The sequence below is a fragment of the Rutidosis leptorrhynchoides genome, chromosome 2 (genome assembly GCF_046630445.1).
Source record: "Rutidosis leptorrhynchoides isolate AG116_Rl617_1_P2 chromosome 2, CSIRO_AGI_Rlap_v1, whole genome shotgun sequence".
Classification (NCBI taxonomy): Eukaryota; Viridiplantae; Streptophyta; class Magnoliopsida; order Asterales; family Asteraceae; genus Rutidosis; species Rutidosis leptorrhynchoides.
In genome coordinates, this window is record NC_092334.1 from 65,166,521 (window position 1) to 65,182,492 (window position 15,972).

Here is a 15,972-nt window from a genome sequence, read left to right on the forward strand (position 1 = left end):
TAAATCACAAGGAACGCAAAGATATGAACGATTTGAGCTCTAGAACAAGGATTAAGAATTAGGGTTTGAGGTAGGTGAAGAGATGAAGAACGGGGTGGTTTGGGAAGAATCTGGAAAATGCAAGAAATGACCAGCTCTAGACATCAAAAGTGGGTTTAATTACCACACTGTGTGACACACGGGTATTTATCAGTTATCTGATATCTTTCGTACATCATTTGGCAACCCAAACGAAATCCAAATTAAATAAAAAAACCAGTTCTGTGACCCTTGTCACAAACTGGTCCTAACCACATCATTAAATAATAATAATCATTAAATAAAAATAAAAGCATATAATATCACAACACCAACTTAAGGGCAATTTAGTAATCTTACAGCTAGGCTCGATTGAGGATGTTACAAACACCATTAACAAGTCCATTGTGAACTAGATTATTCATCTTCTTTAGACTCAGATGATCCATACGCTTGTGCCAAATAATAGACTCATGTTCAGTAGCTTTGGAAACAAAAGCCTGATGGCCTGTAGCTGCTTTAACATGAGCCTTTCGCATATCAAGAATATAGAGATGCTTACACCTTAGAGCAGTCATCAAAATCATGTCTTCTGGAATTACAAAATCTTTTCTCAAGATATAACACAATTTGTCATCAAAAGCAACCGTATACTTTTTGTCAGCAACTTGTGAAACTGAAAGCAAATTGTTTGACATTTGCTCCAAAAAATTAACTTTATCAAAGCTGACATTCTCGTTAGCAATCACCCCTTGCGCAGAAATATGTAATGACACGAAAATCTCCGATCAAATTTAAACCTTAATCTTTATATGTTTCCGACACGATGAGCAAAATCTGTAATATTGAGTCTCGAAAACCTTGAAATCTATATTTATGAAATTTGTTACCCTTTTGTCTGTGCCTGACGATTCACGAATATTTATGTGTATATAGATATGTGTATATAATATATAAACATATATGTTTTAAAATAAACGGTTATGCAAATGAATAATTGAAAGCGGCTCTTCTGAGAATTATTCACATACATGTATTACTATTTAATATTTGTCACATTTAGAAATCTGTTTTGAGTCTATATCATATAATTGAAAAAAACCCACTTGCTTAAATTCATCCGTGAATTGTGGGAATGTCATTGTCTCACTTTTAATCAATATATCTAATATCTACTCAATATGTATAATGCTCCATCCTTCGTTCTTTTACTTGTGGATAATATATATCAACTTGTTTATGGTTATCCATATTAACTCTAACTACAACTAGTATTATTGTTTTTCTCTCTTCCTCGATGAAAATCATCACCAATCTTCTTGTTCGACATAGACACAACTACAATCTTAAATCGTCACCAAACCACACACATATACAATTACATACATACGTTCACAAAAACAACACCACCACCATCACCTTCCTCCACCCACCACTCTCTTCAATCACCACCATCATCATGTTGTTACTTGAACCACAACCATAAACCGTTAATTTTTCTGTTTTCCTTTATCGTGAACACAACAAAACCGTTATCATCTACAACCCATCACCACCACCTCTGCCGTCGGCTCCACTCCCATCACAAACACAACTAACTACCATGTATTACTACGCACACGTTTCCTGTTTTCATCAGGAACAATCACCACCATAGTGGAACCATCGGATACCATTGTGACTTACTTCACAAACCAACCAAACGCCACTTTCACAGTAACCTTGCATCACCAAAAGATCACCACTCGAAACCGTCCACCCTCACCATCAGACAAACTTGTAAAATCAACCCGCTACTCATTTTTATCTCTGGTTCAACCCACCACAACACCACAACATCACCTTCCAAACAACAACAAAACCCACTTGCACTTTGATGAACTATCAACGATCAACCAACACCCTTGAACACCTACTTAAAACTATACATCGTTTGCTGTTTTAACCGCCACAATCATTTACCTATTTCTTTGTTGATGATCGAGTTATTCAGCTTTCTGGTTCGAACAAATCACGATGATATTTAAAGCTTAAAGTCAAAGATGAGTGCTCTTCTTTCTGTTTTGGACGAAGAACCACGCTATCACAAACAGACTGTAGCTACTGCAGTAACTTACGTTTTCTATTTTAAATCCATCGTGAGGCCACCATACATCGCTACTGTTACCCTTTCTATGTTTCTTCCTCAAACATCGTGTAACACCTTAAACCACCCCCTACAACTTGCAAGAATCGGTTATTGTTACTGCTTGTTCTTTTTATTGGATCCATGAACTAAACCACCTATCACTATCTTCGTTTAATCATCATCAAACACCACCTAAACCACCCAACCGTCACCATAGTAGAATACAATTGTTGCTATTCTCTTCCTGCTTAACGACGCATAGAAACAAATAAAAAGGTGCGTCTGTTGCACTTACGAAATAAAAGAAGAAAGAAACATGATGATGATTAGTAATTAGTGTTCACGAGAAAGAAATAGTGGAGGGGACAGTTACAAATTCCTTGGATTCTAAAATCCCTCGCATGTGATTTCTTTATTTTAAACTGAATTTGGTTTGGGCCTGATAAGTGGACTGCATACCTTATTGATTTTGGACTGCCATATTCTTAATTTTTGTTTGGGTCGTGTTCCTTATTTGGGCCAAGACATAGCCATTTCCTGTTGGTCCGAGATTACGTTTAAAGCAATTAAGTGTAGGAAGTAATTCATAAATCTAACTAACAGTGGAGTGGTAGGGAGTGTTGTTGAGGAGAGGGAGGTTGTGGGTTCGAATCCCTGGAGTGACAGTTTCTAGGACGAATTTAATTGAAGGTAGTATCTTTTTATTTAAAATTAACATTTTGACTAAGAATTATTATACATATTAAAAAAAATAAATAAATAAATTATCATTTTTGAAATTATTATTATTAACAAAAGTATCATTTTCATTATCATTATAAGTATTATTATATTTTTATTTATCATTACTAACATTATTATTATTATTATTATTATTATTATTATTATTATTATTATTATTATTATTATTATTATTATTATTATTATTATTATTATTATTATTATTATTACTATTATTATTACTATTATTATTATTATTATTATTATTATTATCATTATTAACATATAACATTTTCATCGTTAGTATTATCATTAAAAGTATTATCATTTTATTGTTATCATTACTATCATTATTTTAGCATTATTATAATTATTATTTTTAACAAACAAGTGTTATCTATATAAAAACATAGTATAAATTAACTAATAGTACATACTAATATTTTTTTTAACTAATATATTACCATTTATGATGATAAAACTTTAATTAAATTATATATCAAATATATTTATTATAAGTATATTATAAGATATAAGTAAACTTAGTTGATTAAATGAGATATGTGTTAATGTATATGCAACTTATATAGGTTCGTGAATCCGAGGTCAACCTTGCATTGTTAAATGATGTGATATGTATTTTTACTACAAAATACAGTATGGTGAGTATATAGTCCCTTTAAAACTCTAAATATTTTAGGATGAGAATACATGCATTTTATGATTTACGTTATGGACACAAGTGATCAAAAATAAATTCTATGTTGAGTTGTACCATGGCATATTTCTTTATACTTGGTAGCTAATATTTACATGAGGAATGTAAACGCGAATCCTGTTGATAGATCTATCGGGCCTGACAACCCCAACCGGGCTGGACGACCAGTTTTTAACAGTTGCACAGTACTTCGTTTCTGTATACTACACTTGGTACGGTGTAGCGATTATTTAAGAATATGCTGCGATGATTTAAATGTTAAGTATGGTTACCAAGTGCTCAACTACTTTTACATACACTTACGAGTGTATTATGTTTAAATATATGAAATCTTGTGGTCCATAGTTATAACGCTGCTAGCATCAAACCTATATATCTCACCAACTTTATGTTGACGTTTTAAAGCATGTTATTCTCAGGTACGAATTAAGTCTTCCGCTGTGCATTTGCTCATGTTAAGGACATTACTTGGAGTCGATCATCGCAATGTTATCAACTATTGTAAATCATTTATAATCGATATGGACGTCGTCCGGATGGATTAGTAGCGGTCCTTTCAGTTGGTATCAGTGCGGTGGTCTTAGCGAACCAGGTCTGCATTAGTGTGTCTAACTGATAAGTCGTTAGGATACATTAATGAATCTGGACTTCGACCATGTCTACATATCAAAAGTTTTGCTTATCATATCTAGTCGAAAATCATCTGTTTACTATTCTTAGAAAATTACCTACTTATCATTCTTAAGTCTAGACACGTCTTACTGCATTTAGTGCATCGATAGTGTATAGACAAAATTCATATCTTAGCGTATCTGCTAATTCATATCTTAGCGTATCTGTTATTGTTACCTTTGTCTGACAGATTCCGTAGATTCCTCCATAATTTATGAGATTTTAGTATTTCATATGCATATGTAAATTATGTATTGCAGGATACTAATCTACATCCTATAATTTATTTCTTATCGAAAATCCTTCATCTGATCGTACGAGATGAATCCCTCAACCAGTTCGAGTTCTCAGATTCCGATAGCTATTCCGATAGTTATTCCGGCAGCTATTCCGACATGGATATTCACCTAAGCTCTGAAAGCGGTGTCACGAGAATGAATCCATCAATTAGCCACCTCTAATTCATCTGATGGGTTCGTAGTCGACTTAATCAATAGAGACGCGAAAAAGGCGATCCTTTTCACCAACCGAATTACCTCTTGACGAAGAACCCGAAGCACTTACCAGTGAACTAGTCTGAAACACCATTTTCACCCTCATTTCCCGAATAACTTGCCATGATTATATTCTATCTAAAATTCTAAACCTTATTCATTCGCTCATTCCAACCGACAATCATCCCAGAATAATAGAAGAAGTCAACAAACTTCGCGCTCGAGAAATAAATTTGGAGAATATGGTGCAAAATTTACCAGCTTCAGCAATATCACCGACACCAACAGTACCACCAACAACTCAAGTTTCAACACCACGTGCCTCAACATCTCATTCTGTACCTCGAGTATAATCATCGTTCTACATATCGTTCTACCTCATTTATCTTCGTTCGACATGACGATTATGTAATCTCTAATGTTTTAGAGATCATGTAATCTAGTACTAACGATAAAACAAATGAGTTTAATATCTTATTGACTCATTAGATCCATGATTACATCCGAAGAAAATATATATGCAAATATATTTTCATGAAGATTGTAATTAAAAAAAAAATTCTTTAGTACAAACCGTTAATGATGAAAATATTTTAACGGGTAGGTAATACTAGAGGAATATTTAGATTTCACATTAATAAGTTACACTGTACATTCTTCGAATTTAATTCAACAAGTCATTTACTATCCTACTTACATCCACAGAGATACGAATCCGTTCACCGTAAAATAATCATTTTCATTCAATTTCATAATTGGATTTTGACTTCTCAGAATCCAACAAGTGGCATAATGAAGAAAACATTGGACAAATAAAATCTGTTAGAAACAAACGAACTAATTAATTGAAATAATGTTAAGAATCCACGCTAACTGTTCCTAGCTAACTGTTCCTAGCTAACTGGTTACATTTTATTTATCGCAACTTAATTATCGCAATTTATATTCTCGCAATTTTATTTATCGTCATTTAGTTTCTGTTATTTATTTTATGCACTTTAAATAACGGGACACGTATACAAGGTTTCGACCTATCATATCGACCCATCTATATATATATTTCGGAACAACCATAGACACTCTATATGTGAATGTTATAGTTAGCTATATAGGGTTGAGGTTGATTCCAAAATATAGATATAGTTTGAGTTGTGATTAATACTGAGACCGGTACACGGGTCACGATACGTATTAATTAATTCGAATGTTATATATTAAACTATATATGAACTATTGGACTATTGGACTACTAACTTTGGACAATTAAAATGAATTAAAATATTAATTATAATATATGAAACTAAATAATTCTTCAAGTTTGCCACTTGATTTCGTCTTAAACCTCATTTGTACCTCGACAATTACAATTCGCGTTCAAATCTTTCATGATTCTTGAAAATACCTCAATCGAGAGGTTGAAACAACCGCACTTCATCTACGGAAGAAAAGATTTATGCATATAGTTATGCACCTGAAAAACTCTCGAACCCAAAGTCATAGTTTAACACGTAACATCAACGAGTTCTTTATCATTTATTAGCAAAAACAACCTTACGATTCTTTATCAAGGTGGCCAGTTTTATCACAGCTCCAGCTAGTCAACTTTGATTTTTCAATCAGACTAGCCTTATTATAGTCTCGATAGATATGTTATCCCTTCATCATTGTTACTGGGAAACCTTTCATATCTCGTCACATTAGCAGTAAACTTATAGACAATTTCATCAACCTTTGACTTAAACCTCCCCAAAAATCACTATACTTATTCATTGGAACCCCATCTTCTACTCATCTGCGTCTTGCAATAAGAATTGCTATAACAATTACTGAAGATCAGCAATCAGTATTTTGAAATTTCGTAGCGTTCCTACTTCAATAGTTATATATACATATAACGTCTATTTACATACTTCGAATGTGAAGTTTCTGAAAAACACCCTGAACTACGGACTAGTTCTTGAAATGCTGATGAAGCAGCAAAAACTGTAAAGGACTTTAACAGTCAAAAGTTCGATGATAAAGAATGGTATGGCGGTAAAGCTGAGAAAAAGTGAAGGTTTGGAACTGGAAAACGGATTGAGCAAAGTATGAAAGAGGTTGTGGATAAATTACAAAGACTGAATCTGCCTTCAAAGAATCCAAATGATTCAGTGCCTGCTGAAACTGTTAGTAAGAACCCTACTCCTTATTCTAAACCTTTCCAGATGATATTCTTCATCATCATCTTATCTTAGATATTATAAGATATCTTCATATCTTTCGTTATACATATTCCCCATATTTCTGGAGATATTATCACAACTATTCTTATATGAGATCATGTATCCCTCCGTAATATCTGCGTTACAACATAAGAGAAACTGAGTTAGTTTCTAAATTCTGAAACCTCCGAGTTTAAAATATGAATGTTTTGAAGTAGTGTTGGGAACTGATGCATGGATTAGTATAATATAATGACACTTGATCAACGTCATTATATTACAGTAAGTCATGTAGAGTTTCTAATGGAATGTGATGATTTACAGTATCATCATCATGTGCCATGTTACACGGCTCTTACATTCTATCTAATCTCTAAACATATCAAGAAAATATTTCCTTGATGACTCGGTCTTTTCTAAGATATTCTGGTAATTTGACAAGTCAAAATTGTGCCATTACAACTTCTGTCTCAGAACATTAACTATGTTCAATTAAAAATCCGTACCTACAAATTCTGAACCATTAGTCGCTTGACTCGAGGACGGGAAAAGGAAACGAAAGAATGAAGCTCCGAAAAATAATGAAGAATATAAAACCCGATAACAACCCCGAAATTTACAAACCGTGTATATCGATGCATATAGCAATATAAAGACACGGGAGAACTAGAAACACTATAAACACAAGAGTATAGTAGAAGTAAATAGATTCTTCTGGCGGTAAATGAAAGAGAAGAATGAAAGATATGAAAGTTAGAAGTATAACAAGAAACAGAACCGGATGGAGCATACTGACGAATGTTTTAAAGTATGGAGTAAGGGGGGAAGAATAGAAGGTGTGAGCTGCAGAAATAAAGAAACAAAGGGAGTGGATTTATAGTGAAATATCCGACAGAGAAATCGAAACAGATTGGCGCATTAAATCAAAGAAGATCATAATTTCCTTATTCGCCGAAGAATCAAATCTTTTAGATTTCCAAGATTTTCTTTTAAATCCCTTAAATTCCAGAAATTCACGGTGATTACGTCAAAAGTTAAATCTCTATCTTAATCTCTTGTGACAGCTTCACTCGTACGCTTCACATAATCAAATTGTTTTACCACTATTACTAAATGGTGATAAAACTCTAGTTATCAATTCATATTCGTCATAAAAACATTTTATTGTTAGTCATGACGATCTCAATCAAATTTCGAGGATGAAATTTCTTTAACGGGTGGGTACTGTAACGACCCGGAAATCTCCGATCAAATTTAAACCTTAATCTTTATATGTTTCCGACACGATGAGCAAAATCTGTAATATTGAGTCTCGAAAACCTTGAAATCTATATTTATGAAATTTGTTACCCTTTTGTCTGTGCCTGACGATTCACGAATATTTATGTGTATATAGATATGTGTATATAATATATAAACATATATGTTTTAAAATAAACGGTTTTGCAAATGAATAATTGAAAGCGGCTCTTCTGAGAATTATTCACAGACATGTATTACTATTTAATATTTGTCAGATTTAGAAATCTGTTTTGAGTCTATATCATATAATTGAAAAAAACCCACTTGCTTAAATTCATCCGTGAATTGTGGGAATGTCATTGTCTCACTTTTAATCAATATATCTAATATCTACTCAATATGTATAATGCTCCATCCTTCGTTCTTTTACTTGTGGATAATATATATCAACTTGTTTATGGTTATCCATATTAACTCTAACTACAACTAGTATTATTGTTTTTCTCTCTTCCTCGATGAAAATCATCACCAATCTTCTTGTTCGACATAGACACAACTACAATCTTAAATCGTCACCAAACCACACACATATACAATTACATACATATGTTCACAAAAACAACACCACCACCATCACCTTCCTCCACCCACCACTCTCTTCAATCACCACCATCATCATGTTGTTACTTGAACCACAACCATAAACCGTTAATTTTTCTGTTTTCCTTTATCGTGAACACAACAAAACCGTTATCATCTACAACCCATCACCACCACCTCTGCCGTCGGCTTCACTCCCATCACAAACACAACTAACTACCATGTATTACTACGCACACGTTTCCTGTTTTCATCAGGAACAATCACCACCATAGTGGAACCATCGGATACCATTGTGACTCACTTCACAAACCAACCAAACGCCACTTTCACAGTAACCTTGCATCACCAAAAGATCACCACTCGAAACCGTCCACCCTCACCATCAGACAAACTTGTAAAATTAACCCGCTACTCGTTTTTATCTCTGGTTCAACCCACCACAACACCACAACATCACCTTCCAAACAACAACAAAACCCACTTGCACTTTGATGAACTATCAACAATCAACCAACACCCTCGAACACCTACTTAAAACTATACATTGTTTGCTGTTTTAACTGCCACAATCATTTACCTATTTCTTTGTTGATGATCGAGTTATTCAGCTTTCTGGTTCGAACAAATCACGATGATATTTAAAGCTTAAAGTCAAAGATGAGTGCTCTTGTTTCTATTTTGGCCGAAGAACCACACTATCACAAACAGACTATAGCTACTGCAGTAACTTACGTTTTCTATTTTAAATCCATCGTGAGGCCACCATACATCGCTACTGTTACCCTTTCTATGTTTCTTCCTCAAACATCGTGTAACACCTTAAACCACCCCCTACAACTTGAAAGAATCGATTATTGTTACTGCTTGTTCTTTCTATTGGATCCATGAACTAAACCACCTATCACTATCTTCGTTTAATCATCATCAAACAACACCTAAACCACCCAACCGTTACCATAGTAGAATACAATTGTTGCTATTCTCTTACTGCTTAACGACGCATAGAAACAAATAAAAAGGTGCGTCTGTTGCACTTACGAAATAAAAGAAGAAAGAAACATGATGATGATTAGTAATTAGTGCTCACGAGAAAGAAATAGTGGAGGGGACAGTTACAAATTCCTTGGATTCTAAAATCCCTCGCATGTGATTTCTTTATTTTAAACTGAATTTGGTTTGGGCCTGATAAGTGGACTGCATACCTTATTGATTTTGGACTGCCATATTCTTAATTTTTGTTTGGGTCGTGTTCCTTATTTGGGCCGAGACATAGCCATTTCCTGTTGGTCCGAGATTACGTTTAAAGCAATTAAGTGTAGGAAGTAATTCAGAAAACTAACTAACAGTGGAGTGGTAGGGAGTGTTGTTGAGGAGAGGGAGGTTGTGGGTTCGAATCCCTGGAGTGACAGTTTCTAGGACGAATTTAATTGAAGGTAGTATCTTTTTATTTAAAATTAACATTTTGACTAAGAATTATTATACATATTAAAAAAAATAAATAAATAAATTATCATTTTTGAAATTATTATTATTAACAAAAGTATCATTTTCATTATCATTATAAGTATTATTATATTTTTATTTATCATTACTAACATTATTATTATTATTATTATTATTATTATTATTACTATTATTATCACTTTTATTATTATTATTATTATTATCATTATTAACATATAACATTTTCATCGTTAGTATTATCATTAAAAGTATTATCATTTTATTGTTATCATTACTATCATTATTTTAGCATTATTATAATTATTATTTTTAACAAACAAGTGCTATCGATATAAAAACATAGTATAAATTAACTAATAGTACATACTAATATTTTTTTAAACTAATATATTACCATTTATAATGATAAAACTTTAATTAAATTATATATCATATATATTTATTATAAGTATATTATAAGATATAAGTAAACTTAGTTGATTAAATGAGATATGTGTTAATGTATATGCAACTTATATAGGTTCGTGAATCCGAGGTCAACCTTGCATTGTTAAATGATGTGATATGTATTTTTACTACAAAATACAGTATGGTGAGTATATAGTCCCTTTAAAACTCTAAATATTTTGGGATGAGAATACATGTATTTTATGATTTATGTTATGGACACAAGTGATCAAAAATAAATTCTATGTTGAGTTGTACCATGGCATATTTCTTTATACTTGGTAGCTAATATTTACATGAGGAATGTAAACGCGAATCCTGTTGATAGATCTATCGGGCCTGACAACCCCAACCGGGCTGGACGACCAGTTTTCAACGGTTACACAGTACTTCGTTTCTGTATACTACACTTGGTACGGTGTAGCGATTATTTAAGAATATGCTGCGATGATTTAAATGTTAAGTATGGTTACCAAGTGCTCAACTACTTTTACATACACTTGCGAGTGTATTATGTTTAAATATATGAAATCTTGTGGTCCATAGTTATAACGCTGCTAGCATCAAACCTATATATCTCACCAACTTTATGTTGACGTTTTAAAGCATGTTATTCTCAGGTACGAATTAAGTCTTCCGCTGTGCATTTGCTCATGTTAAGGACATTACTTGGAGTCGATCATCGCAATGTTATCAACTATTGTAAATCGTTTATAATCGATATGGACGTCGTCCGGATGGATTAGTAGCGGTCCTTTCATAATAAAACCTCCTTCACTACCTGCAAAAGAAACTGGTCCTCCATCCACCGTTTTCACATTAGAAAGTAAGGACAAGTTCCCTGTGATGTGTCTGGATGCCCCACTATCAACAATCCATGTACTGCAGCGAGGATTGTAGGCGACCTGCATATTAAAATAAGGAGATTAGTTAGAAAGGGCCACCCATGCCCGAATGGCATTGGGTTTCCCATCAACGCCAAACACTGGCAATTCCACCCATTGTCCCTTAGATCTGGAAGGACCTTCAGAATTTTGGACACCTTTAACTTCACTTTTATGTTTACAAACAGTATTTTTCGATAACAGTTTACGGTAATGAATAATCTCTAAAACTTTAGAGATTACATAATCGCCGCCTAATATTTCTCCAATGAAGTTATAAATTAATACTTCATCGGTTATTGTTGTGAATATTCCATGAGGCATATTGATGTAGAGAGATATGTAGAACAAGCTAGATGGTGTAGAACAGTACGTAGAATGATATGTAGAACGAGGATTATGTTCAAGGTATAGATTATGATGTTGAGGCTTGCGATGCGGATGTTGTTGGTGGTGGTACTGGTGCGGTTGATGTTGATGTTGATGTTGTAGAAGTAAGTCTATCTTCCAAATTGCTTACTGTACTTTCTAGAGACTCCATTCTTTCTTCAAACCTAGCATGAAGCTCCCAGACTTCTTCCACTAATCCTACTTGATTAGTAGTCGGGAGTAGAGGCTAGAGCTTTTCAGATGTCGGTTGAGAATACTGTGGCAACCGACGAAGTGATCACCGGTATGTTTCTAATCAACTCAATACCTGCTCGCGTATTGTTTGATTGTGGTGCCAATAGGTGTTTTATGTCCCTAGATTTCTGTGCTAAGTTGAATTTACCAGCTACTGTGTTACCCAAGCCGGTTAGTGTAGAAGTAGCCGATGGTAAGACTACACCCGTCACAACCCATGTGTCTGGGGTTTGTATAGAGATTGAAGGGAAGTCTTTCCCGGTGACTTGTTTAGTGTTACCTATTCCTAGCTTTGATGTAGTACTAGGAATGGATTGGTTGAGATCGCTTAGGGCTAATATTAAGTGCAATAGGAAAATGATTACCTTTTATTCGACCGATGGAACCCGTGTTGTGGCCCGAGGGGAGCGGAGCGGGTATAATCTTCCGTTGAAAACCATGATGAAAGCGAAAAACTTGATGGGAAAGTGTTGTGAATCATTTCTTACATATGTAATTGATGCGAAGAAAGAAAAGAAAACAGTGGCTAATATTCCGGTAGTATCAGAATTTTTCGAAGTGTTCCCAGATGAGTTGCCAGGTCTGCCGCTGGTAAGGGAAGTCGAATATAATATTGAGTTGGTTCCTGGAACAACTCCAGTTGCAAAAGCTCCATACCGATTAGCACCTTCTGAAATCCGTGAAATGATGTCACAGATTCAAGAACTATTAGATCGTAGGTTTATCCGACCGAGTTCTTCACCGTGGGGTGCTCCGGTATTGTTTGTTAAAAATAAAGATGGATCAATGCGTATGTGTATTGATTATCGTGAATTGAACAAAAGAATAGTGAAGAATAAGTATCCGGTACCTCGAATAGACGATTTGTTCGATCAGTTACAGGGTGCTTCATTCTTTTCTAAGATAGACTTACGATCCGGATATCATCAGGTTCGTGTTGCTGAATCAGATATACCGAAAACAGCGTTCAGAACAAGGTATGGTCATTATGAATTTCTTGTCATGCCGTTTGGGTTGACGAATGCGCCAGCAATCTTCATGGATCTAATGAATAGAGTGTGTCGTCCGTTCTTAGATAAGTTTGTGATTGTGTTTATAGACGATATACTAGTGTATTCAAAGACCGAAAGTGAACATGCTGAACATCTAAGACAGGTTTTGAACTTGTTGAAACGTGAACAACTATTTGCAAAATTTTCAAAGTGTGAATTTTGGTTACGTGGAGTGCAGTTTTTGGGTCATGTGATTTGTGCCGAGGGTATAAAAGTTGATCCGACAAAGATAGAAGCGGTAATGAATTGGAATTCTCCGAAGACTCCGATTGAGATTAAGAGTTTTCTGGGATTAGCCGGTTATTATCGCAGATTTATTAAGGATTTCTCGAAAATAGAGGGTCCGTTGACTAAGTTAACTCGTAAAGATGTAGCCTTTCGATGGACTGATGAACAGGAAAAAGCTTTTCAGATTTTGAAACAGCTACTGTGTCAAGTACCAGTATTAGCCTTACCAGAAGGTTCAGACGACTTCGTGGTATACTGTGATGCGTCATTTGCTGGGTTGGGTTGTGTATTAATGCAAAGAGATAAAGTAATCGCTTACGCCTCTCGACAGTTGAAAGTTCATGAGAAGAATTATCCAGTGCATGATCTTGAAATGGCTGCAGTAGTGTTTGCTTTGAAACTGTGGAGACACTATTTGTATGGAACCCATTGTGTTATATGTACAGATCACAAGAGTTTGCAGTATATCTTCTCAGAGAAAGAATTGAATATGCGTCAGAGACGATGGCAAGAGTTGATCAAAGATTACGATTGTGAAATTAAATACCATCCGGGTAAGGCAAATGTGGTTGCAGATGCGCTAAGTCGTAAAAAGTCAAGTGAAATTGTGAAATTTCTTCGTTTGAATATAACTTCAGATTTGATTAACAGCTTAAAAACCATTCAGGCCTGTGCTTTAGAGGACGAACATATTAAATCTGAACAAATGACCAAACGAAAAGTGGACTTAATTGATGACTCACGTGGACTAAAGACCTTAAACAATCATGTTTGGGTGCCTAAGCTTGGAGATTTAAGGGATTTAATCATGACGAAAGCTCACAAATCCAGATTGACAGTACATCCGGGTAGTAATAAGATGTATCATGATTTGAAAACAGTGTATTGGTGGCCAACAATGAAATCAGATATCGCCCGTTATGTCGAAAAGTGTCATATATGTGCTCAAGTGAAGGCAGAATATCAGAAACCTTATGGTTCGTTACGTCAGTTACAGATTCCATAGTGGAAATGGGAACATATAATGATGGATTTTATGACCAAATTACCTCGAACTCAGAAAAGACATGATATGATTTGGGTAATAGTGGATCGTCTAACTAAAAGTGCTCATTTTCTTGCTACTCGTGAGACAGCTTCGTTAAGTGAGTTAGCTGAATTGTATGTGAAAGAAATAGTTAGTCGTCATGGTGTACTGTTATCGATCGTTTCAGACAGAGATTCCAGATTTGTGTCAAATTTTTGGAATAGTCTTCAACAGAATCTGAGTACATGTGTGAATTTAAGTACAGCTTATCATCCTCAGACAGACGGATAGAGTGAAAGAACGATACAGACTTTGGAGGATATGTTAAGGGCTTGTGTGTTAGAATACAGTGGTTCGTGGGATACACATTTGCCGTTGGTCGAATTCGCGTATAATAATTCATATCATTCGAGTATAGGGATGCCGCCCTATAAAATGTTATACGGTCGTCGTTGCAGAACTCCGACTTGTTGGTTAGAAGCCGGGGAGAAACAGTTTGCAGGTCCCGAAATTGTTCAAATGACAGCCGAAAAAGTTGCAATTGCGAGAGAAAAGTTGAAAGCCGCTAGAGATAGGCAGAAAATGTATGCTGATCCGCGTAGATGTCCGGTAACCTTTAATGTGGGTGAACGAGTGTATCTGAAAGTTTCGCCGTGGAAAGGGGTTATCAGATTCGGTAAACGTGGTAAGTTAGCACCGAGATTTATTGGTCCGTTTTCGATCAGTGAAGTGTTGAATGATCAGACTGTGGTGTTAGATCTTCCGCCAGAGTTAGCTGGTATTCATAATACATTCAACGTATGTTATCTTCGTAAGTGTAAAGTCGACGATGAAACACAACTTCTTCCTTTAGAAGATTTAAGGGTCGATTTGAATAAGAAATTGGTGAAAGAGCCGGTCCGTGTGGTTGACCAAAAAGTGACTAAGCTGAGAAAGAAAGAGATTCCGATGGTGTTGATTGAGTGGAAACACAGTTTGGGTTCTAACTTTACGTGGGAGACAGAAGAGTTAATGAGAAATCGCTACCCTCGTTTGTTTGACCAAGACCAGATTCCGAGGACGAAATCTTCTTAAGGGGGTGGATTTGTAACAGACTGAAACCCGGGCTAGTTGTAAGTTGCCTATTTTGCCCTTAGGGTTTGTGCTTAGTCTTAAGTGCTTTTATTTTAATTATTTTATTAGTATTTTATTATAATTGTGTTGTGACCAGTTTGTGACAAGGGTCCCAGAACAGGTTGGTTTATTTAATTTGGACTCCGTTAGGACCGCCTAAGGAGATACGAAAGGTTATCAGATAAGATAACTGATAAATACCTGTGTGATATGGGGTATGAGTTTGTAACTCATTTAAGTATATGTTTCTGGATATTTATATCCATTTCTCATTTCATCAAACACACACACGAACGCATACACAAACACACACATAAACCCCAATTTGATTTTGTGA